Raw genomic sequence first — 23,261 nt, 5'->3', positions numbered from 1 at the left:
AAAAGCAATGCAAAAGGGTGGGGCACACCACCATGCACAAATGTGCCAAATATTGGCCCCATCCAAGGTGGTTGGATATGTTTTAGGCCATGGTAGACCCATTTTGACCCTAAAACCCTAGTATCGGCACCTCCCAACCATGGGATCACCATGAATGTAAAAAACCAACCTAGAAAAAGCAATCCAAAAAGGGTGGGGCACACAACCATGGACAAGTGTGCCAAATATTGGCCCCATCCAAGGTGGTTGGGTCTGTTTTAGGGCATGGTAGACCCATTTTTACCCTAAAACCCTAGTATCGGCACCTCCCAACCATGGGATCACCATGAAAGTAAAAACCAACCTACAAAAAGCAATCCAAAAAGGGTGGGGCACACCACCATGGACAAGTGTGCCAAATATTGGCCCCATCCAAGGTGGTTGGGTCTGTTTTAGGGCATGGTAGACCCATTTTTACCCTAAAACCCTAGTATCGGCACCTCCCAACCATGGGATCACCATGAATGTAAAAACCAACCTAGAAAAAGCAATGCAAAAAGGGTGGGTCACACCACAATGCACAAGTGTGACAAATATTGGCCCCATCCAAGGTGGTTGGGTCTGTTTTAGGGCATGGTAGACCCATTTTGACCCTAAAACCCTTGTATCGGCACCTCCCAACAATGGGATCACCATGAATGTAAAAACCAACCTAGAAAAAGCAATGCAAAAAAGGGTGGGTCACACCACAATGCACAAGTGTGCCAAATATTGGCCCCATCCAAGGTGGTTGGGTATGTTTTAGGCCATGTTAGACCCATTTTGACCCTAAAACCCTTGTATCGGCACCTCCCAACGATGGGACCACCATGAATGTAAAAACCAACCTATAAAAAGAAATGCAAAAAAGGGTGGGGCACACCACAATGCACAAGTGTGCCAAATATTGGCCCCATCCAAGGTGGTTGGGTCGGTTTTAGGCCATGGTAGACCCATTTTGACCCTAAAACTCTTGTATCGGCACCTCCCAACCATGGGATCACCATGAATGTAAAAACCAACCTAGAAAAAGCAATGCAAAAATGGTGGGGCACACCACAATGCACAAGTGTGACAAATATTGGCCCCATCCAAGGTGGTTGGGTCGGTTTTAGGCCATGGTAGACCCATTTTGACCCTAAAACTCTTGTATCGGCACCTCCCAACCATGGGATCACCATGAATGTAAAAACCAACCTAGAAAAAGCAATGCAAAAATGGTGGGGCACACAACCATGGACAAGTGTGCCAAATATTGGCCCCATCCAAGGTGGTTGGTCTGTTTTAGGGCATGGTAGACCCATTTTTACCCTAAAACCCTAGTATCGGCACCTCCCAACCATGGGATCACCATGAATGTAATAACCAACCTAGAAAAAGCAATGCAAGAAGGGTGGGGAACACCACCATGGACAATTGTGCCAAATATTGGCCCCATCCAAGGTGGTTGGATATGTTTTATGCCATGGTAGACCCATTTTGACCCTAAAACCCTAGTATCGGCACCTCCCAACCATGGGATCACCATGAATGTAAAAACCAACTTAGAAAAAGCAATGCAAAAAGCGTGGGGCACACCACCATGCACAAGTGTGCCAAATATTGGCCCCATCCAAGGTGGTTGGATATGTTTTAGGCCATGGTAGACCCATTTTGACCCTAAAACCCTTGTATCGGCACCTCCCAACCATGGGATCACCATGAATGTAAAAAACAACCTAGAAAAAGCAATGCAAGAAGGGTGGGGCACACCACCATGGACAAGTGTGCCAAATATTGGCCCCATCCAAGATGGTTGGATATGTTTTAGGCCAGGGTAGACCCATTTTGACCCTAAAACCCTTGTATCGGCACCTCCCAACCATGGGATCACCATGAATGTAAAAACCAACCTATAAAAAGCAATGCAAAAAGGGTGGGGCACACCACCATGCACAAGTGTGCCAAATATTGGCCCCATCCAAGGTGGTTGGGTATGTTTTAGGCCATGGTAGACCCATTTTGACCCTAAAACCCTTGTATCGGAACCTCCCAACCATGGGATCACCATGAATGTAAAAACCAACCTAGAAAAAGCAATGAAAAAAGGGTGGGGCACACCACAATGCATAAGTGTGCCAAATATTGGCCCCATCCAAGGTGGTTGGGTCTGTTTTAGGCCATGGTAGACCCATTTTGACCCTAAAACCCTTGTATCGGCACCTCCCAACCATGGGATCACCATGAATGTAAAAACCAACCTAGAAAAAGCAATGCAAAAAGGGTGGGTCACACCACAATGCACAACTGTGCCAAATATTGGCCCCATCCAAGGTGGTTGGGTCTGTTTTAGGGCATGGTAGACCCATTTTGACCCTAAAACCCTTGTATCGGCACCTCCCAACCATGGGATCAACATGAATGTAAAAACCAACCTAGAAAAAGCAATGCAAGAAGGGTGGGGCACACCACCATGCACAAGTGTGCCAAATATTGGCCCCATCCAAGGTGGTTGGATATGTTTTAGGCATGGTAGACCCATTTTGACCCTAAAACCCTTGTATCGGCACCTCCCAACCATGAGATCACCATGAATGTAAAAACCAACCTAGAAAAAGCAATGCAAGAAGGGTGGGGCACACCACCATGGACAAGTGTGCGAAATATTGGCCCCATCCAAGGTGGTTGGATATGTTTTAGGCCAGGGTAGACCCATTTTTACCCTAAAACCCTTGTATCGACACCTCCCAACCATGGGATCACCATGAATGTAAAAACCAACCTAGAAAAAGCAATGCAAAAAGGGTGGGGCACACCACCATGCACAAGTGTGCCAAATATTGGCCCCATCCATGGTGGTTGGGTATGTTTTAGGCCATGGTAGACCCATTTTGACCCTAAAACCCTTGTATCGGCACCTCCCAACCATGGGATCACCATGAATATAAAAATCAACCTATAAAAAGCAATTCAAAAAGGGTGGGGCACACCACAATGCACAACTGTGCCAAATATTGGCCCCATCCAAGGTGGTTGGGTCTGTTTTAGGCCATGGTAGACCCATTTTGACCCTAAAACTCTTGTATCGGCACCTCCCAACCATGGGATCACCATGAATGTAAAAACCAACCTAGAAAAAGCAATGCAAAAAGGGTGGGGCACACCACAATGCACAAATGTGCCAAATATTGGCCCCATCCAAGGTGGTTGGGTCTGTTTTAGGGCATGGTAGACCCATTTTGACCCTAAAACCCTTGTATCGGCACCTCCCAACCATGGGATCACCATGAATGTAATAACCAACCTAGAAAAAGCAATGCAATAAGGGTGGGGCACACCACCATGTACAAGTGTGCCAAATATTGGCCCCATCCAAGGTGGTTGGGCCTGTTTTAGGGCATGGTAGACCCATTTTTACCCTAAAACCCTTGTATCGGCACCTCCCAACCATGGGATCACCATGAATTTAAAAACCAACCTAGAAAAAGCAAGGAAAAAATGGTGGGGAACACCACCATGGACAAGTGTGCCAAATATTGGCCCCATCCAAGGTGGTTGGATATGTTTTAGGCTATGGTAGACCCATTTTGACCCTAAAACCCTAGTATCGGCACCTCCCAACCATGGGATCACCATGAATGTAAAAACCAACCTAGAAAAAGCAATGCAAGAAGGGTGGGGCACACCACCATGGACAAGTGTGCCAAATATTGGCCCCATACAAGGTGGTTGGATATGTTTTAGGCCAGGGTAGACCCATTTTGACCCTAAAACCCTTGTATCGGCACCTCCCAACCATGGGATCACCATGAATGTAAAAACCAACCTATAAAAAGCAATGAAAAAAGGGTGGGGCACACCACCATGCACAAGTGTGCCAAATATTGGCCCCATCCAAGGTGGTTGGGTATGTTTTAGGCCATGGTAGACCCATTTTGACCCTAAAACCCATGTATCGGCACCTCTCAACCATGGAGCATCCACTAGGTCTTTCAAAATATCTAAAAATGAAAAATATCTTCACATTCCATGATTGTTTGTGTTACATACCATGTCTACAAAATTTGAGGTGATTTGGAGGAGGTCGAAAAAATCGCTTGCTTAAAAAATGGGGATAAAGTTATACCAAACGGTCCATCGTAGACCAAGTGATTTTTTCGACCATCTCTAAATCACCTCAATTTTTTTTATAGGCTCCCATGTATGTAATATCAATTATTAATAAAAAACATTTAAAAATAAAGTTTACAACAATATTGCGGGGTACACCATGGTTAGTTGCACCCAGACACCCGAAACATAGGGTTTTAGGCGAAAACATGCATTTTTTGGGCAAATCAGGTAGATGGGCATGCTAGGGTGAGGCCACACACACTAGCATTTGTCAGGTACAAAATCACACACACTAGAATTTTTCAGGTACAAACAAAAACACACTTCCATTTCATCTGAAACCACATTTAATTTTTCATCCACACACAGAAACACACTTGCATGATATTTTGACATGACCACATCAATGGAAATAAAAAACTATAGTTGTTTGATGATTTTTTTTCAGCTGCAAACACAGTACCATTTTTTCATCTCGACATTTCCAATTACACACCTGACTAATTTGAAAATTGGCCCCATCCAAGGTGGTTGGGTCTGTTTTAGGCCATGGTAGACCCATTTTGACCCTAAAACCCTTGTATCGGCACCTCCCAACCATGGGATCACCATGAATGTAAAAACCAACCTACAAAAAGAAATGCAAAAAGGGTGGGTCACACCACAATGCACAAGTGTGCCAAATATTGGCCCCATCCAAGGTGGTTGGGTCTGTTTTAGGGCATGGTAGACCCATTTTGACCCTAAAACCCTTGTATCGGCACCTCCCAACCATGGGATCTACATGAATGTAAAAACCAACCTAGAAAAAGCAATGCAAGAAGGGTGGGGCACACCACCATGCACAAGTGTGCCAAATATTGGCCCCATCCAAGGTGGTTGGATATGTTTTAGGCATGGTAGACCCATTTTGACCCTAAAACCCTTGTATCGGCACCTCCCAACCATGAGATCACCATGAATGTAAAAACCAACCTAGAAAAAGCAATGCAAGAAGGGTGGGGAACACCACCATGGACAAGTGTGCGAAATATTAGCCCCATCCAAGGTGGTTGGATATGTTTTAGGCCAGGGTAGACCCATTTTTACCCTAAAACCCTTGTATCGACACCTCCCAACCATGGGATCACCATGAATGTAAAAAACCAACCTAGAAAAAGCAATGAAAAAAGGGTGGGGCACACCACCATGCACAAGTGTGCCAAATATTGGCCCCATCCATGGTGGTTGGGTATGTTTTAGGCCATGGTAGACCCATTTTGACCCTAAAACCCTTGTATCGGCACCTCCCAACCATGGGATCACCATGAATATAAAAACCAACCTATAAAAAGCAATTCAAAAAGGGTGGGGCACACAACAATGCACAATTGTGCCAAATATTGGCCCCATCCAAGGTGGTTGGGTCTGTTTTAGGCCATGGTAGACCCATTTTGACCCTAAAACTCTTGTATCGGCACCTCCCAACCATGGGATCACCATGAATGTAAAAACCAACCTAGAAAAAGCAATGCAAAAAGGGTGGGGCACACCACAATGCACAAGTGTGCCAAATATTGGCCCCATCCAAGGTGGTTGGGTCTGTTTTAGGGCATGGTAGACCCATTTTGACCCTAAAACCCTTGTATCGGCACCTCCCAACCATGGGATCACCATGAATGTAATAACCAACCTACAAAAAGCAATGCAATAAGGGTGGGGCACACCACCATGGACAAGTGTGCCAAATATTGGCCCCATCCAAGGTGGTTGGGCCTGTTTTAGGGCATGGTAGACCCATTTTTACCCTAAAACCCTTGTATCGGCACCTCCCAACCATGGGATCACCATGAATTTAAAAACCAACCTAGAAAAAGCAAGGAAAAAAAGGTGGGGAACACCACCATGGACAAGTGTGCCAAATATTGGCCCCATCCAAGGTGGTTGGATATGTTTTAGGCCATGGTAGACCCATTTTGACCCTAAAACCCTAGTATCGGCACCTCCCAACCATGGGATCACCATGAATGTAAAAACCAACCTAGAAAAAGCAATGCAAAAAGGGTGGGGCACACCACCATGCACAAGTGTGCCAAATATTGGCCCCATCCAAGGTGGTTGGATATGTTTTAGGCCATGGTAGACCCATTTTGACCCTAAAACCCTTCTATCGGCACCTCCCAACCATGGGATCACCATGAATGTAAAAACCAACCTAGAAAAAGCAATGCAAGAAGGGTGGGGCACACCACCATGGACAAGTGTGCCAAATATTGGCCCCATACAAGGTGGTTGGATATGTTTTAGGCCAGGGTAGACCCATTTTGACCCTAAACCCCTTGTATCGGCACCTCCCAACCATGGGATCACCATGAATGTAAAAACCAACCTAGAAAAAGCAATGCAAAAAGTGTGGGGCACACCACCATGCACAAGTGTGCCAAATATTGACCCCATCCAAGGTGGTTGGGTATGTTTTAGGCCATGGTAGACCCATTTTGACCCTAAAACCCATGTATCGGCACCTCTCAACCATGGAGCATCCACTAGGTCTTCCAAAATATCTAAAAATGAAAAATATCTTCACATTCCATGATTGTTTGTGTTACATACCATGTCTACAAAATTTGAGGTGATTTGGAGGAGGTCGAAAAAATCGCTTGCTTAAAAATGGGGATAAAGTTATACCAAACGGTCCATCGTAGAGCAAGTGATTTTTTCGACCATCTCTAAATCACCTCAAATTTTTTTATAGGCTCCCATGTATGTAATATCAATTATTAATAAAAAAACATTTAAAAATAAAGTTTACAACAATATTGCGGGGTACACCATGGTTAGTTGCACCCAGACACCCGAAACATAGGGTTTTAGGCGAAAACATGCATTTTTTGGGCAAATCAGGTAGATGGGCATGCTAGGGTGAGGCCACACACACTAGCATTTGTCAGGTACAAAATCACACACACTAGAATTTTTCAGGTACAAACAAAAACACACTTCCATTTCATCTGAAACCACATTTAATTTTTCATCCACACACAGAAACACACTTGCATGATATTTTGACATGACCACATCAATGGAAATAAAAAACTATAGTTGTTTGATGATTTTTTTTCAGCTGCAAACACAGTACCATTTTTTCATCTCAACATTTCCAATTACACACCTGACTAATTTGAATATGTTGCAAATAAAACAACTATTTGAAATGCTTGCATATTATTCCTACTACTAACCCAAACATTGCAACACACATTGTTGCTAGAAAGCAAATAATATTGTCCTTAGACTTCAACACTTTTCTCTGCATTTTCAATTGTATCTTCAAGGTATTTTCTTTGTCTTCATTTTCGTTCTTCACCTTGTTGATCTTCTCGGATAGTTTCCCTATCACATATCTTTCTCTTCCTTTCCATTCACTGTCAACCCACTCTACATACGCGCATGTATGTATTCCCTGAAAGAAAACATATCATATGAAAACATAGCATATAAATAATGTTCACACATGAAATTATATGGTTTGAAAGTATACCTCATATGGACAACCCAAAAACCGTCTTCCAGTGTCGTAACTGATTTGCAAACACGGCGAGCAGGGAACACCGAGTGGCCACACCTGTTCTTTGTGTTCTGCTCAATACCGTAGTACAATGGATCAAACTCATACTGCGGCAAAACATCAACAAACTGAACCATGCCTTCGTCATCATCCTATATTTCATCATATCAGATTATGGGTTATGGAAGAATTCTTTTAAAAAACAGCAAATAATCAGGTACTAACCGGCTCAACTAGGGTATGTGCTGCTGCAGTCTTCATCTTCCCTCTGTTGTAATGCACAACAGATGTAAGCTTCGCCCATCCGTGGTCGCCGTCTATCCGATGAGTTCACGAGCGCGTGCAGCCGCCGATCACCCCCGCGGCGAGACATAGGCAACACAGACGAACCCTAACGGCGAGTTAGGGAACACTTTGTTAAATAGAAACGACCCATCGAGTTAGGCGTTATATTTAATTGGGCCGCCAACTCTATCGGCCCAAGACATGCTATACCCAACCACCTAAAGCTCAACGTCCACGCATGCAAAAAAAAATTGTTGGTTTATTATTTTAACATCATTTAGGAAAGATAATTCTTTGTGTTATCACAAATTTGTAATGGAATCGAAAATATTACGATTTATTGTGAAACATTATAGGAAAGAATAAAACTATAGTACAAAGAACCAATATGAAAGCAAACAATAATATAGAAAAAATTGAAGAAAAAACAGGATACATAAAAGAGAAGCCACCCAGTACAAATCAGCTTTAGAAGAATTGAGTTAATTGACTCATAAAAAGAGAACATAGTTCAGTACAAATCACTCATAAAAACATAATAAACACAGTAATCCTTCCATGATTATTGAAGTTCAGCAAAAGAACATACAATTTCACATAAAAAGAGAGAGGTAGTTCAAATAGTCGCGACGATTACATAGATTAGCACAAAAGACACCACAGTGAACATATCCACCACTTTACAAACAGTAGGTTCATCATCTGAAACTTAAACCCCTACATCTTACTGGAAATATATAACAAAGTACATGAAGTAATCACTCAATCACATCAACAGACATAAAAAGCATGCCCTCCATCTTAAAGAACAAACACAGGACTAACAGGCCAGCCACCAAGTTATTCTTAACACATAAGTCACTCCAACCCGACTTAAACCTGATTCTGCCATCAACGGATGTGTAGTAGACATCATGGCTGTCATCATCATCCTCACCCCTCAGAAAGTAGATATCACCACTACGACGAACGTCAAGAACAGATACAATAGTCTTCGGGATACGCTGTGATATAATAAAAAAAAACCACATCAAAAAGACAATCATTCAAAAATGAACAGAAAAAACATATATCAAGGAAATTACCAGTGCATTGGAAGCAACATCATATGTAGATAGGCGATGTACAAAAACACCGCCAAGGCCCACCACGGTAAGTGAAACACGGCTGTTGATATTGATGATCTCAGAATTTTTAAGTTCAACAGTTTTTGAGATAAAGATGGATTTAGCATCTCCTTCAAAATAAAAAACTTATGCAGGAAAAAACAATGAGAGAAAAATCCATGAGAAAAAGAGCAGTTTGTTAAACACAAAGAACAGATGAACAAAAAAGTGACAGCAAATTACCTTTGAATAATTCCTTGGAGTAATCTTCAATGTCTAGTGCAGTAACAAACACATTTTCTTCTTCCTCTATGATATCAAATCTTATCTTCTCATTCAGATGCATATCATAATCAGTGAGGAATTTCTTGTAGTCAGGACCGAAAATACGAGTCTTCTTGTCCATCTTGTCCAGCAGAAAACTGTAAACACCCCTGTCCCCAGACTCAACAGTCAAGGCATTACCAGTAGACTTGTTGATATACTTCCTAACATAGCAAGGGATGTTCTGCAACAAAGTTCACATTAGTAATCTTCCAAACCTATTTTCCGTGCATAGCATATTTAGCTGCATGGCAAATTAAGATTGGGGATACTAAATAAAAATGCAAATCTGCTGGTTGTGTGAAGTGATCTCATTTCACATTGTCTACAGTACTGTCTACAAGCTAACACCACAATTTCCAGCAAAGAATGAAGCTAGCAAACCTAAAATAGCCAACCACCAAAATTTTCTTTATTCAAATATATGTGCTATAATACAAAACAATCAGTTCTTCTATCCACCAAAATGATACTGATGTATAACAACAACAGTCACACACTTGTGATGTTTCTTCAATCTGAAAATTAAATGGGGAATGGATTCTAAATACACCAGTAACACAACAAGCATATCAAAATAACTTACAGATAATTCTTCAAAGTTTGTACGCATAGTAATGCAGAAGAACTCTGGTTCCTTCAGCTTCATGTGGCAACCACCATCACGGTTTCCACAGATTGGACACTTCATCTAATATATGAATACAAAATTATTATAAATGATACAAATGGGCATATCTAAATTCATACAAGAAACCATATTCAACAAATGAACAACACTGTTGAGTACACTGGAAAAAAATGAAATAGCATAATTTCTCTGCATACCAAAAAGAGGTGAACAACATCTGAATGCTTAGTTTACTACATTGTTCATATTGTTACTCAAATAAATCCTAAACCATTATGAAGTGCAAAAAATATAAATTAGACTCAAACCCTAAAGTAACAATCTAATTAAGAATTCATGCAGACCATAATTACTAGAAAGAAATGCAGACCACAATTTAAAATGGTTATAAGTGATGCTATAAAAAAAATATTAAAACATACATAATCCCATTAAGAGTAAGAGGAAAAGTAAGAGGAGAAGTTTTAGGATTTTTCTCATCTTAAACATACATGCTGCATACAGAGAACAGCTCCATTAGGACCCAGCATAAATAATAGGGATAGAAAAGTAGGGGAAAGTAATACATAGACAAAGACAAAAAAACAAGTACGAGAAAAGGACCACACCAGTAGGACCGCACAGCACGTGCACATACAAAAAAAGGACTTCCAGATCTGGGTGGTGGATAGAAAAGGAAAGAAAAAAGAGGGCTTCCTCTGACAAGAAATTGATGAAAAGCCTCACAGTCACTAGATCGAGTACTAAAACCGTCAGATCTGCTTGGATTTACCTTGTTCCCTTCTCTGCAACCGCCAGTTCAGACGGCCACCTCCACAAGCTCCGATGTTGACCAGGAGAGGAGAAGAACAGTCGACACGAGGGGATGGAGAAGAACCGACCGGTCCAGGGTTGGGAGGCTTGAAGCAGAGTTAAATATGAACGGCCCAACAAAACGAAAGACAAGGCCCGCCGGTAAAAAAGCCCAGTAATCACGCAGTCACAAAAAAACCCAACCCAAAAGCCTGTCCCCGGAGCCCAACCCACGAGGTAATGATGAAACATTTGCTGAATTAATGTTTATTTGTCATTTCTGTTTTATTTACTGAATAATGGCTAAACCTTCAAAATATTTCAAAAACTTCAGCTGGCCACGTTAACTGTTTACGTGCATAATTAATTAGTAGTGCTGATTGTAGTTACATGTAGACGTGAAAAGCTATTGATTTTATCACAGTGTACAGATATGCATAATCACTACTTAGGCCACCATTAAATGCAACTTAACATGGAAAAATCTCCGTGTACAAGCTATAAGAGTTGCCATTGAACATAAGATGATGCATGAGTCCACTGCTGATGCCGCCAGTACATATAATGGTAACAGTTCTTGTACTACCTGGATTGGAAATTACATGCTAATTATAAAATGCTACTTTTGTTGAAATATGTAAGTAGGACAGCTTATAGGCACTCACTTGTTGTTAAGTTTGCATTTCTTGCTACGTCGGTTGTGACCTGGCTCTTTGCAAGCCCCGCACTTAATTTTGTGCTCGTCGTACGATAGAGGTCTTCCATTTTTAGACTTGGGACGGTTGTCATCATCTGAATTATGTGTACCTTTGCTCGATACTTTAATAGGATCCTGGACCTTAACCATGTTTCCTTCTCGGTCCTCCACATGTTCAACTGCTAATGAGCTTAGACAAATCGGAACAACACCCACCGTACCCTCCTTGTCGTACTCAACCGCCTTTGCTATCACGTCCTTTAAACTGTCCTGTAACTGAGCCCAAAGTGTTGGGTGTTTGCATGCTGCATGCATAGCTTGCGAGGATAACACACTGACCTTGCTATATTCAATTCTATCCGCTGTACCTGACCAACCTACTCCAAACATATCACTCGTTCGCCTAGCAGGCAGTCCATTTCTTGCGTCTTTTGATAACCGACGAAGAACACAACACTTTGTTATTTCAGATATTTGCAGAACACATAGAACATGGAATATATGTTTGCAAGGGAGTCCTTTTCGAATCATTCTCCTGCAGCTGCACTTTATAGTTTCTTTAGGATTTCCCGGTGTATATTCCACGGTGAACCGCCTCTTTGGTTTATTATGCCATGCCACGACAAAAGTTTCAGACCCACATCCCAGCTTTCTTTCCAAAGTCACTATGCCGCCAACTGACCTCAAATCTAGCTGCAATATATAGAAGTTTGCCGGGGTAAACACGTGGGTAGCAAATACCTCCAGATCCCTGCAGCTTGTTACGGGCACAGGTAATGTCTGTGAGGCCGTGCAGTCATCATGCGCCTCGTTCTCACGGATGCGGGTAATGCAATTCTCATAGTGCAATATCATGTCCACCAAAGTCATTTCTCCATCAAGGTGCAGGTGAAGGCAGGAATTCAGACTTTCACTCCGCTGGTTGCTCTTCATACCAAGCCAAAAACCCTCTGTCAGAAAAGCTGCAGCCCTGACACGCGTACAGCACGCGACCGTTGGTAACCCCAAGTGGAAGGTGTGATGCGTACAGCAGTAAGTTTCCCTCAGTTAGAAACCAAGGTTTATCGAACCAGTAGGAGTCAAGAAGCACGTTGAAGGTTGATGGCGGCGAAGTGTAGTGCGGCGCAACACCAGGGATTCCGGCACCAACGTGGAACCTGCACAACTGATACGTCTCCGACGTATCGATAATTTCTTATGTTCCATGCCACATTATTGATGATATCTACATGTTTTATGCATACTTTATGTCATATTTATGCATTTTCCGGCACTAACCTATTAACGAGATGCCGAAGAGCCAGTTGCTGTTTTCTGCTGTTTTTGGTTTCAGAAATCCTAGTAAGGAAATATTCTCGGAATTGGATGAAATCAACGCCCAGGGCCTATTTTGCCACGAAGCTTCGAGAAGACCGAAGAGAAGACGAAGTGGGCCACGAGGCGGCGCCACACTAGGGCGGCGCGGCCTAGGTGTTGGCCGCGCGGCCCTAGCGTGTGGGCCCCTCGTGACTCTCCCGACTCTGCCCTTCCGCCTACATATATTCTTCGTCGCGAAACCCCCAGTACCGAGAGCCACGATACGGAAAACCTTCCAGAGACGCCGCCGCCGCCAATCCCATCTCGGGGGATTCAGGAGATCGCCACCGGCACCCTGCCGAAGAGGGGATTCATCTCCCGGAGGACTCTTCACCGCCATGGTCGCCTCCGGAGTGACGAGTGAGTAGTTCACCCCTGGACTATGGGTCCATAGCAGTAGCTAGATGGTTGTCTTCTCCTCATTATGCTTCATTGTCGGATCTTGTGAGCTGCCTAACATGATCAAGATCATCTATCTGTAATGCTATATGTTGTGTTTGTTGGGATCCGATGGATAGAGAATACTATGTTATGTTGATTATCAATTTATATCTATGTGTTGTTTATGATCTTGCATGCTCTCCGTTATTAGTAGAGGCTCTGGCCAAGTTTTTAATCTTAACTCCAAGAGGGAGTATTTATGCTCGATAGTGGGTTCATGCCTCCATTAAATCTGGGACAGTGATAGAAAGTTCTAAGGTTGTGGATGTCTTTGTGCCACTAGGGATAAAACATTGATGCTATGTCCGAGGATGTAGTTATTGATTACATTACGCACCATACTTAATGCAATTGTCTGTTGTTTGCAACTTAATACTGGAAGGGGTTCGGATGATAACCTGAAGGTGGACTTTTTAGGCATAGATGCATGCTGGATAGCGGTCTATGTACTTTGTTGTAATGCCCAATTAAATCTCACTATACTCATCATATCATGTATGTGCATTGTCATGCCCTCTCTATTTGTCAATTGCCCAACTGTAATTTGTTCACCCAACATGCTATTTATCTTATGGGAGAGACACCTCTAGTGAACTGTGGACCCCGGTCCATTCTTTTACATCGAATACAATCTACTGCAATACTTGTTCTATTGTTCTCTGCAAACAATCATCATCCACACTATACATCTAATCCTTTGTTACAGCAAGCCGGTGAGATTGACAACCTCACTATTTCGTTGGGGCAAAGTACTTTGGTTGTGTTGTGCAGGTTCCACGTTGGCGCCGGAATCCCTGGTGTTGCGCCGCACTACATCTCGCCGCCATCAACCTTCAACGTGCTTCTTGGCTCCTACTGGTTCGATAAACCTTGGTTTCTTACTGAGGGAAACTTGCCGCTGTACGCATCACACCTTCCTCTTGGGGTTCCCAACGGTCGCGTGTTGTACACGTATCAAAACTGTTTTCTGGCGCCGTTGCCGGGGAACTGAAGAAAAGTTACACCACAGAGATCTCTAACTCCCACGTCAACTTTGCGCCAGCAACTGTTTTCTGGCGCCGTTGCCGGGGAGATCAAGACACGCTGCAAGGGGAATCTCCACAATCCAATCTCTTTACTTTGTTTTTGTCTTGCTTTATTTTATTTACTACTTATTTTGCTGCATTATATCAAAATACAAAAAAATTAGTTGCTAGTTTTACTTTATTTGCTATCTTGTTTGCTATATTAAAAACACAAAAAAATTAGTTACTTGCATTTACTTTATCTAGTTTGCTTTATTTACTATTGCTAAAATGAGTAATCCTGAAGTTGAAGTTCGTGCGTTTAAGCAAAAAGGGGGAGAATGTTTAAAAGATGCTTGGTATAGAATTAGTGATGCCCATAATAGGTGCACTAAGAAACACTCCACCACTATCCTACTGAGGAATTTTTATGTTGGTATCTCTAGCTGGAATAGGTATGTTCTTGATTGTCTTGCAGGAGGTAACTTCCTAGGTACTCCTGCTTTAGAAGCTAGTTGCATTATTGAGAGTTTATTTGGAATACCAACTGTTAATGAAGTTAAAATTGAAACCTCTCTTGAAGATGTCATGAAAAAGTTGGAAACCATAGAGCAAAACCTTCCAAGTATTGATACTACTTTGGGAGCATTACTTGATAGCACTGATAAACTTGATAAATCTCTAGGAGGAATTAATGAGAGAATCGCCATCTTAGAATCTTGTGCTATTCATGATAATCAAACCCAAAGGATTAGTGAACTTGAAGAGGCTATGGGAACATTGGGTTCAACCTTTTCATCTATAAAGTTTAGAGAGAAATCTTATGTGGGGAAGGAGCAAAAGTTCATGTATGTCTCTAAGGGGCCTAAACCAAAAAGCTATTATAGGCTTAAAATTGATAAAGCTCTTAAAACCACTATAGATAAGGGAGCATCTAAGATACCCAATGGGACAAATTGTGAAAATTATGATGTTGATGCTTCGTCTCTTGACAACACTTGATACACACTTTCTGCGCCTAGCTGAAAGGCGTTAAAGAAAAGCGCTTATGGGAGACAACCCATGTCTTTACTACAGTACTTTTATTTTATATTTGAGTCTTGGAAGTTGTTACTACTGTAGCAACCTCTCCTTATCTTAGTTTTGTGCATTGTTGTGCCAAGTAAAGTCGTTGATAGTAAGGTTCATACTAGATTTGGATTACTGCGCAGAAACAGATTTCTTTGCTGTCACGAATCTGGGCAAAATTCTCAGTAGGTAACTCAGAAAATTATGCCAATTTACGTGAGTGATCCTCAGATATGTACGCAACTTTCATTCAATTTGAGCATTTTCATTTGAGCAAGTGTGGTGCCTCAATAAAATTCGTCTTTACGAACTGTTCTGTTTTGACAGATTCTGCCTTTTATTTCGCATTGCCTGTTTTGCTATGCTTGATGGATTTTTCGATTCCATTGACTTTCAGTAGCTTTGTGCAATGTCCAGAAGTGTTAAGAATGATTGTGTCACCTCTGAACATGTAAATTTTGATTGTGCACTAACCCTCTAATGAGTTGTTTTGAGTTTGGTGTGGAGGAAGTTTTCAAGGATCAAGAGAGGGAGATGATACAACATGATCAAGGAGAGTGAAAGCTCTAAGCTTGGGGATGCCCCGGTGGTTCACCCCTGCATATTTCAAGAAGACTCAAGCGTCTAAGCTTGGGGATGCCCAAGGCATCCCCTTCTTCATCGACAACACTATCAGGTACCTCTAGTGAAACTATATTTTTATTCCATCACATTGTATGTACTTTGCTTGGAGCGTCGGTTTGTTTTTGTTTTTGTTTTTGTTTGAATAAAATGGATCCTAGCATTCTTTGTGTGGGAGAGAGACACGCTCCGCTGTTGCATATGGACAAATATGTCCTTAGGCTTTACTCATAATATTCATGGCGAAAGTTTCTTCTTCGTTAAATTGTTATATGGTTGGAATTGGAAAATGATACATGTAGTAATTGCTATAATGTCTTGGATAATGTGATACTTGGCAATTGTTGTGCTCATGTTTAAGCTCTTGCATCATATACTTTGCACCTATTAATGAAGAAATACATAGAGCTTGCTAAAATTTGGTTTGCATAATTGGTCTCTCTAAGGTCTAGATAATTTCTAGTATTGAGTTTGAACAACAAGGAAGACGGTGTAGAGTCTTATAATGTTTACAATATGTCTTTTATGTGAGTTTTGCTGCACCAGTTCATCCTTGTGTTTGTTTCAAATAAACCTTGCTAGCCTAAGCCTTGTATCGAGAGGGAATACTTCTCATGCATCCAAAATCCTTGAGCCAACCACTATGCCATTTGTGTCCACCATACCTACCTACTACATGGTATTTCTCCGCCATTCCAAAGTAAATTGCTTGAGTGCTACCTTTAAAATTTCCATTCTTCACCTTTACAATATATAGCTCATGGGACAAATAGCCTAAAAACTATTGTGGTATTGAATATGTACTTATGCACTTATCTCTTATTAAGTTGCTTGTTGTGCGATAACCATGTTCCTGGGGACGCCATCAACTACTCTTTGTTGAATATCATGTGAGTTGCTATGCATGTCCGTCTTGTCTGAAGTAAGGGAGATTTACCACTAAAATGGTTAGAGCATGCATAATGTTAGAGAAGAACATTGGGCCGCTAACTAAAGCCATGATCCATGGTGGAAGTTTCAGTTTTGGACAAATATCCTCAATCTCATATGAGAAAATTAATTGTTGCTACATGCTTATGCATAAAAGAGGAGTCCATTATCTGTTGTCTATGTTGTCCCGGTATGGATGTCTAAGTTGAGAATAATCAATAGCGAGAAATCCGATGCGAGCTTTCTCCTTAGACCTTTGTACAGGCGGCATAGAGGTACCCCTTTGTGACACTTGGTTAAAACATGTGCATTGCGATGATAATCCAGGTAATCCGAGCTAATTAGGACAAGGTGCGGGCACTATTAGTATACTATGCATGAGGCTTGCAACTTGTAAGATATAATTTACATGACACATATGCTTTATTACTACCGTTGACAAAATTGTTTCTTGTTTTCAAAACCAAAGCTCTAGCACAAATATAGCAATCAATGCTTCCCTCTGCGAAGGGCCTTTCTTTTACTTTTATGTTGAGTCAGTTCACCTACCTCTCTCCACCTCAAGAAGCAAACACTTGTGTGAACTGTGCATTGATTCCTACATACTTGCATATTGCACTTATTATATTACTCTATGTTGACAATATCCATGAGATACACATGTTACAAGTTGAAAGCAACCGCTGAAACTTAATCTTCCTTTGTGTTGCTTCAATATCTTTAATTTGAATTATTGCTTTATGAGTTAACTTTTATGCAAGACTTATTGATGCTTGTCTTGAAGTACTATTCATGAAAAGTCTTTGCTTTATGATTCATTTGTTTACTCATGTCATTTACATTATTTTGATCGCTGCATTCATTACATATGCTTACAATAGTATGATCAAGGTTATGATGGCATGTCACTCCAGAAATTATCTTTGTTATCGTTTACCTGCTCGGGACGAGCAGAAACTAAGCTTGGGGATGCTGATACGTCTCCGACGTATCGATAATTTCTTATGTTCCATGCCACATTATTGATGATATCTACATGTTTTATGCATACTTTATGTCATATTTATGCATTTTCCGGCACTAACCTATTAACGAGATGCCGAAGAGCCGATTGCTTTTCACTGTTTTTGGTTTCAGAAATCCTAGTAAGGAAATATTCTCGGAATTGGACGAAATCAACGCCCAGGGGCCTATTTTGCCACGAAGCTTCCAGAAGACCGAAGAGAAGACGAAGTGGGGCCACGAGGCGGCGCCACACTAGGGCGGCGCGGCCCAGGTGTTGGCCGCGCGGCCCTAGCGTGTGGGCCCCTCGTGACTCTCCCGACTCTGCCCTCCCGCCTACAAATATTCTTCGTCGCGAAACCCCCAGTACCGAGAGCCACGATACGGAAAACCTTCCAGAGACGCCGCCGCCGCCAATCCCATCTCGGGGGATTCAGGAGATCGCCTCCGGCACCCTGCCGGAGAGGGGATTCATCTCCCGGAGGACGCTTCACCGCCATGGTCGCCTCCGGAGTGATGAGTGAGTAGTTCACCCCTGGACTATGGGTCCATAGCAGTAGCTAGATGGTTGTCTTCTCCTCATTATGCTTCATTGTCGGATCTTGTGAGCTGCCTAACATGATCAAGATCATCTATCTGTAATGCTATATGTTGTGTTTGTTGGGATCCGATGGATAGAGAATACTATGTTATGTTGATTATCAATTTATATCTATGTGTTGTTTATGATCTTGCATGCTCTCCGTTATTAGTATAGGCTCTGGCCAAGTTTTTACTCTTAACTCCAAGAGGGAGTATTTATGCTCGATAGTGGGTTCATGCCTCCATTAAATCTGGGACAGTGATAGAAAGTTCTAAGGTTGTGGATGAGCTGTTGCCACTAGGGATAAAACATTGATGCTATGTCCGAGGATGTAGTTATTGATTACATTACGCACCATACTTAATGCAATTGTCTGTTGTTTGCAACTTAATACTGGAAGGGGTTCGGATGATAACCTGAAGGTGGACTTTTTAGGCATAGATGCATGCTGGATAGCGGTCTATGTACTTTGTCGTAATGCCCAATTAAATCTCACTATACTCATCATATCATGTATGTGCATTGTCATGCCCTCTCTATTTGTCAATTGCCCAACTGTAATTTGTTCACCCAACATGCTATTTATCTTATGGGAGAGACACCTCTAGTGAACTGTGGACCCCGGTCCATTCTTTTACATCGAATACAATCTACTGCAATACTTGTTCTCGTTGTTCTCACGCAAACAATCATCATCCACACTATACATCTAATCCTTTGTTACAGCAAGCCGGTGAGATTGACAACCTCACTGTTTCGTTGGGGCAAAGTACTTTGGTTGTGTTGTGGAGGTTCCACGTTGGCGCCAGAATCCCTGGTGTTGCGCCGCACTACATCTCGCCGCCATCAACCTTCAACGTGCTTCTTGGCTCCTACTGGTTCGATAAACCTTGGTTTCTTACTGAGGGAAAACTTGCCGCTGTACGCATCACACCTTCCTCTTGGGGTTCCCAACGATCGCGTGCTGTACGCGTATCAACAACACAACCAAATTACTTTACCCCAACGTGACAGTGAGGTTGTCAATCTCACCGGCTTGCTGTAACAAAGGATTAGATGTATAGTGTGGATGATGATTGTTTAAAGAAAACAGTAGAACAAGTATTGCAGTAGATTGTATTCGATGTAAAAGAATGGACCGGGGTCCACAGTTCACTAGAGGCGTCTCTCCCATAAGATAAATAGCATGTTGGGTGAACAAATTACAGTTGGGCAATTGACAAATAAAGAGGGCATGGCCATGCACATACATGATATGATGAGTATAGTGAGATTTAATTGGGCATTACGACAAAGTACATAGACCGCTATCCAGCATGCATCTATGCCTAAAAAGTCCACCTTCAGGTTATCATCTGAACCCCTTCCAGTATTAAGTTGCAAACAACAGACAATTGCATTAAGTATGGTGCGTAATATAATCAACAACTACATCCTTAGACATAGCATCGATGTTTTATCCCTAGTGGCAACAACACATCCACAACCTTAGAACTTTCTGTCACTGTCCCAGATTTAATGGAGGCCTGAACCCACTATCGAGCATAAATACTCCCTCTTGGAGTTAAGCGTAAAAACTTGTCCAGAGCCTCTACTAATAACGGAGAGCATGCAAGATCATAAACAACACATAGGTAATAGATTGATAATCAACATAGCATAGTATTCTCTATTCATCGGATCCCAACAAACACAACATATAGCATTACAGATAGATGATCTTGATCATGTTAGGCAGCTCACAAGATCCAACAATGAAGCACAATTAGGAGAAGACGACCATCTAGCTACTGCTATGGACCCATAGTCCAGGGGTGAACTACTCACTCATCACTACGGAGGCGACCATGGCGGTGAAGAGTCCTCCGGGAGATGATTCCCCTCTCCGGCAGGGTGCCGGAGGCGATCTCCTGAATCCCCCGAGATGGGATTGGCGGCGGCGGCGTCTCTGGAAGGTTTTCCGTATCGTGGCTCTCGGTACTGGAACTATTATCGACGAAGGCTTCTTATAGTCGGAGAGGTAGGTCAAGGGGCGACGCGACGGGCCCACACACTAGGCCGGCGCGGCCAGGGCCTGGGCCGCGCCGCCCTAGCGTCTGGCCGCCTCGTCGCCCCACTTCATATCTTCCCCGGTGTTCTGCAAGCTTCGTGGAAAAATAAGGTCCTGGGCGTTGATTTCGTCCAATTCCGAGAATATTTCCTTACTAGGATTTCTGAAACCAAAAACAGCAGAAAACAGAAACTGGCTCTTCGGCATCTCGTTAATAGGTTAGTGCCGAAAAATGTATAAATCTTTACTATTAAATTGCAATAGGTGGCTGCCTGGTGTCACAAACGGGCCAAACTATTATTATTTTCCTGGCCCAACATCTCTCGGGAGTTTCTATTGAAAGGCCCAAGTCGCAATCCTCTAGGAACTGGTTCGGTTCACAAAAGGCAAGCTCGGTCGACCACTTTCCGACTCGATTTCAGAAAGGTAAGAAATTTGTTTTCTTGAATATTGCGCGGATGGGAAACTGTGGCGGAAATTGAGGCACAGAGGGGCTTCTGCGGCCGCGCTGCTATGGGGATCGAACGGAGACGTGACTGGTCTTGTGATTGCGGCCACACTGCTATGGGGATCGAACGGAGACGTGACTGGATTGCAGGGCATGCGTGCGCGTGTATGGGCGGTATCCAGCGGGCGAGCGCGGTGAGGTGGGTGGGCCGGCGACTCAAGAAATTGCAGGGCACGCGCGTGCGGGATCAAGCGTAGCGGCGCCGTTGTGTAATCGAGGCAGGCAATGGCGGTTGCTGAGCAACGGAAGGAGCGGGCGAGCAGATGGCAGGGGCGAGGCGGATGCTCGTGGGCCAGCGGAGGCTATGCGGTTTGGTCGGCCGCGGGTCAACGGCGGTGTTTGATAGAGATGGTGGCCGGGGCGAGCTGAAAGCGGTTGGTGGCCAGCGGCAGTTGCCGTGGAGATTCAGTGGCTCAGGCGTCAAGTGGAACAAGGAAGAAAAGAGAGCAAAGCACAAGAAAAATAAGAACAGCGGTTCTGCGAGAATAAGAAAGTGCCATGAAAATTTAGACTGCCAAACTATGGTACTCACACCGGTTCGCATTTCAAAAAAGGGCATAATGACTAAGTTTGTCCATACGTTTTACAGTTATAATGGCCCAATATGTTATGCAAAGTTTCAGGCAATTTTTCCATGTCACTACATTTTTTGAAAATAAAAGTAATATGATTCTATTAGTAACTTGATGTCACGTGACTTTCACTATTACACGACCATCATGTGAATTTCACTATTACACAAGAAAATTAATTAATGTGATTTCCACTAGCCATGATAGTTCGATTCAATTGACTTAAATATTTAAACATACAAAAGGTTCTTCATTTGATTATTTTTTGTAATGTTGTCCAATGATTTAGAGTGGCGTTGTAGCAACGCAAGAGCTATATGGATATCTTTCCAAAATAGCATTAGAACTAGCCGCTTATTTCATTCAAGAAAATACATAGAAAAATTTAAAGTGAACAGTTCACAGATCACGAATTTCTAAAAACCCAAAACTATCAGGTAGACACGGGCGGGCTGCGGCACGAATGAATCTACCCAACATTGAAAGGAGTAGACAAAACCAAATTAACATATAGAAAGGACTTGAATTCCTCGAACGAAACCCATGCTCAATTGCAAGTTCTTGCGCACTATATGTTGTGTTGAAGCGGTAACCATGCAATCATATTTCTAATGTGATGTAAACATTTTTCGCTCTTCCGCAGCAAAGCGCGGGCATAGTGCTAGTATGACATAAAGTATGCATAAAACATGTAGGTATCATCAATAAAGTGGCATGGAATATAAGAAATTATCGATACGTTGGAGACGTATCAAGCCCACAGGTGCCTCTTCCTGTACATCCTCCTCAACCGAATTTTCGTGTTCTCCGTCTTCCATCTTTTTAAAAAAGCCTGCCATCTCTGCTCAAATTCGGCTATGGATGTGCTATAGTACAACATAGACCGGAACTCACCCAACGACTTGTGACTGAGATGGATCTTCATATTTTTTTCAACATGCCAAGAACATATGCGGTGCCAGACATCGGGAAATACATTGCGGATTGCCCTAATCATCGCTGAGTCGGCGTCCGTAATTACACTCAAAGGCTTCTTCTGACACATTGCCTTCAGAAATGTTTGCAGCAACCACACATAAGTTTCTTCTTTCTCATCTGAAACTATGGCACAACCAAAAACCGTAGTCCTACGCTGATTGTTCAGACCAACAAAAGGTATGAATGGCATACGATAGCGATTCATCTTGTACGTGATGTCAAACACAAGCACATCTCCATAGTCCTCATAGTCCTGTACAGACTGCGAGTCACACCAGAACATTCTCTTCAGCCGTCCTTCTTCATCTAAGTCATAGTCAAAATAAAAACTTGGGTCCTTCTCCTTTCTGCTGAGCATAATGCCTATGGTCGTGGCAGCATCACCCTTCGCAAGTAGTTTCCTCTTTTCCTTGCCGCAAAGGTTGTACAGATCCCGTCGGACGTACCCAACGCCGCCATACCATCCACTTCTGCTAATCATGGAATCCATTATGGTGTGCTTCCTAATACCTGCAGCTCCCATAGCTAAGATCTCAGCCTTCTGATGATCTCTGATTTTTCTATGCGACCAAAGAAAAGGTGTTTCATCCGCTCTTGCTAACGTATGACTGTGCCTGTCATCAAAACTATCAACATACCAGACACCAAGTTTTTCA

Source organism: Lolium perenne, chromosome 5 (genome assembly GCF_019359855.2).
Source record: "Lolium perenne isolate Kyuss_39 chromosome 5, Kyuss_2.0, whole genome shotgun sequence".
Classification (NCBI taxonomy): Eukaryota; Viridiplantae; Streptophyta; class Magnoliopsida; order Poales; family Poaceae; genus Lolium; species Lolium perenne.
This window is presented reverse-complemented; position numbering follows the sequence as displayed.